At 45.4% G+C, this 4,103-nt stretch overlaps 1 pseudogene; it reads right to left on the bottom strand.

The window, feature by feature from the left end:
* Positions 1-2,904: 2,904 nt before the first annotated feature.
* On the bottom strand, positions 2,905-3,022 carry LOC124614156 (annotated as a pseudogene).
* Between the last annotated feature and the right edge of the window lie 1,081 nt (positions 3,023-4,103).

The following is a 4,103-nucleotide window of genomic DNA, read 5'->3' as shown; positions in this document are numbered from 1 at the left end:
AGCACATTGGTTTTCTTTCCCTCCTTGGCAGCCATGTCCCTAAGGGCACACATAACACGCTTAACGTTGGAGCTCCCAACTATCAATACTCCCACCCTCTGTGACTGCCTGGATCATGCAGGCTGAAAGGTTTCCTCTAAAGCAGGACAAGCGACTACATCTGGCTGAGGGACAGTGTCAGCCACTGACAGCACCTGGAACCTGTTTGTCTTATTGGGGAGGCCTTACGTGCGGCCCCCTGGGAAGTCTTTCGCTGCCTGCCACGCCGCGAGTCGACCTCCCACTCGTCCACGTGTTAGGATTCAACCTGAGTGAAAGCAGTAACTGGTCTGGCCATCAGTGCAGACCGATCAGTGGACTCAGACGTGCTGGACGTCCGTTGGATCCCCGTGGCCAGCCTACATCCGTGGTTACACAGCTTCAAGCTGTGTAATCGAAGAAATCACAGCGTGGAGCTGAGAGCGAAAAGTCACCAACTCAGCTCGCATCCGCCCACAGCAATCACAGCCCCTGTCCATAGTAAAGATCTTGTAAACTACACTACGTAGACAAAAAAAGGACTATTAAGACGCGCTACGAGCTCTACTGTAGATACTGACGAAAACACATAAACCGTGTCTAACAAATTAGTTTAACGCGCAGAGATTCAAAAACTGAACTAACAAAGCGCTCAGGTGAGACTTAGTAATTCGCTCCTTATTAAGAAGTTTAAATAGGTCAAAAAATCGGTTTACTTTCCGACACAAACGAAAACTCGAGAACTGTGTCTCTTAGGTAGGAAACTAACGAGCAGAAACTCAAGCACACAGATGGAAGTATACAATTAGCTCCTGTTTAGGAACTCGTAGAATGTCACAAAATAAGCAGGGCCAGTTTGCGAACACTTTTCCACACAAGCAAGTTATCATTTGGCACCCCCTCCCTCACTCTTCCCTCGTACACTTTTAGAGGTGGCTAACCCTCTCAACTAACCACATTTCATCCGTGTAAGTGGAGATGGAACGGAGTAGCATGCTAACGACGGTTATAATGGGACAATTGCACTTAAAATCGTAAGGAGGCACATGGCAGTGATTGCACGGACAGTATTAACTTCCTGTGCTTTTTTTCTGTTGGGATTTCATCCGTGTCATATCAAAATTCCTGGAGGTGGACACTGTGCCACCCAGAGTTGGCGAGCGATAGGGGGCGAGGGACCGCCACAGGCGTCGTTCCCTTGAGACGCAGTCAGCGGTGTCTTTTAACAAGCTGGACTGTGAACACATGGATGAGGAAAAGCTGGAGAACAGGGTTTGTGCAGGCGCACGGACAGTCGACAGGCCAGCGCCGTGTCACAGACCGGCAAGGGCTAAGACAAAAGGACAGCACGCAATTTTCCCCCCGAGTTTAACCTGTGGGCCACATAGCGCGCCCTGAGACGCACGAGAAAAACTTGTTGATGTTGTGAAGGACTTCACGGAAATCTTATTCTGGGCCTGCAGAAGCGTAAGTTCTAGCCGCAGATAACATCTTTAGAAAGCCTATCAAAAGACGCCACTGACTGTGAGTTTGTTGCTTGGCTGGTGGCCCGCCACGATCACGTCAAAAGAACCGACCGTTTTATTCTTCTTCTTTTCCTGTATTGGGGGAACCGCTGTGGTGGGAAAAGTACCGTCTGTTACTGGTAAGTCCTGAGTTCACCTTCTAGATAGAGAAGGATGGTAAAGAAGTTGATTAGGAGAAGAGTTTTTACTGAGCAGCTGGAAGGAGAGTGAAAAGACATTACAAAATCATGCCATTGGCCAGTGTTGGTGGTAAATTGGGTGATTGGCTAGAAGATTTTACGTGGACACAAAACTGACGCTAGGCGTGAAGGAGGGCACTTTCTAAACATTTGTGTTTTTGGTGTTGGAGTAGAAACATTTGGGTCCGAGGATTCGATGAGTGAGATTCAAGTGGAATATTTTGTGTCAGACTTTGATCTTGTGATTAGCAGACAGGCATACTCAGAGAGCGTACAAATGACTGGCAGAGATGGAGGGCCCCCTCGAGTTATGGCAATAAAATTTGACGTTGACCATAGGTATTTATGGTAAGACTACATTGCAGCATCAGCATTGAACGGATTGGCGCAATAACTTGTTAATTTGGATGGAAGCAGTGATCTCTCTAACGATAGCTCTGCCCCAGTAGGATATTTGACTTCATTCACTGTCAGCCTCACGCCTTACAATCAATCACTTCATACCTATAACATAACTTAGCAATTTAATAACGCTGATAGTGAATCATCGTAAGCCGGCCCCATCCATCTCAGAATGTTTCGAGCAACCTGTGACCGCCATTAATGTGACCATCTATGTACTATTTGGATTGAAACTGTTAGTAATGAATGTTAAACCCTTGAAGATTTAATATTATGTCATTTGTGAAATAAATTCTGAATTTCTTTTACTCAGTTATTTTACTTTCGTGACCACTGAATCCCATGTCCATAGATTTAAGTAACAGAAAGTTCAGTGCGAACCACTCAGGATACAGTTCTCAGAGCCCCATAACAGACATCGTTTTTATTAAATTCTGTTGCGGAATTTTATTAATCAGAACTGGCTCCTGAGGAGTGATCTGTTACCGTAACTGTACCGGCTCATCAGCCAGGTGTAAAACCTACCACCAGTGTCAGTTTTTGCTACTAGTTTTGATACACGAACTCTGAGCTCCTCCCGAACAGGCCATGAAGGCCCAACGGTACCAACCGGCCGCCGTGTCATCCTCAGCCCACGGGCGTCACTGGATGCGAATATGGAGGGGCATGTGGTCACCACACCGCTCTCCCGGCCGTATGTCAGTTTCCGAGACTGGAGCCGCTGCTTCTCAGTCATGTAGCTCCTCAGCTTGCCTCACAAGGGCTGAGAACACCCCGCTTGCCAACAGCGCTCGGCAGATCGGATGGTCACCCATACAAGTGCTACCCCAGCCCGACAGCGCTTAACTTCGGTGATCTGACGGGAACCGGTGTTACCACTGCGGCAAGGCCGTTGGCAGTTTTGATACATACTACAAACAAATCTTGTGTCCGGGCGCCACTCTCAGCATGGCGTTCCAATCGGCCACTATTAATTGTGAAACGGCCAGTACAGAAATCTCACATTTGTAGTACCCTTGCCGCCCCTCTCAGCTCGGCGCCCCAAGCGGAGGCTCGGGTCTCGTTGGCCTCAAACCAGTCCTGATTATAATGGTGTACCGTCAGTATTTGGAGTAGTGATAGCGAAAACATTTAAGCTCATTGTTCGGAGTACACTTAGAAGACGACCATGTAAGTTGTCAGAATATCGTGGACAGAAATGGAATCTTCACCTCAGCTAAAAAACCAGAAACACGTCATCAACTATTTTATGCCTTTTTAGCTAACCTTTTCAATGGAATCGATAGTCATTTGCCCACAGGAGACGGCCTGAGAATCAATGACATGATATATGAATTATTATTTTGTGAATTTTATGGAAGAAAACACACACAATATCGGTGTAATATAACTGAATATTCATTGTTGATTTCACAAACCGGTTTTCTGCTGTTATGCCATCATCAGCTTCATTTTTATCTTTGTACCTAAAGATGGCGTATCAGCCGAAAGCCGGTTGGTGAAAGAAATAATAAATATTGTAGAATATTACACCAGTGTCGTCTGTGTTTTGATTCCATAATGTATAAAATATTCTACCAAGAACCGACCAAACAATCAAAAATTACAAGATTGTGATATGTCCGTACATGAATGGGGGAGGGGCAAAGACTCGGGAAAGAAGCCACCTCGCCAGACAATGATACTATGTCAAGCCTGCCCGTAGTATTTATCGTATAGTACTCTCGATTATTTCATCTGTAGTTCAAGATGAAAAGCACATTGGAGCTATTAATCGTTGGACAGCAAAACAGGACAATGAAAATGCATATTATGAGCGAGATATTACCAAATTAAGCATTATTCCCAAATCCCTTTAGAAGGAATTTTTCTTGGCAATTGTTCGTTTGCTCTAGCCTGAGAAAAAAGAAAATGTAACTCGAGAACAACGAAAGTTGCTAATAAATAATTCGAATTGTAGCACAAAGTATCTTAATTG

Source organism: Schistocerca americana, chromosome 4 (genome assembly GCF_021461395.2).
Source record: "Schistocerca americana isolate TAMUIC-IGC-003095 chromosome 4, iqSchAmer2.1, whole genome shotgun sequence".
Classification (NCBI taxonomy): domain Eukaryota; kingdom Metazoa; phylum Arthropoda; class Insecta; order Orthoptera; family Acrididae; genus Schistocerca; species Schistocerca americana.
Note: the sequence above shows the minus strand (reverse complement) of the source record. Positions and strands in the feature narration are given on the sequence as shown.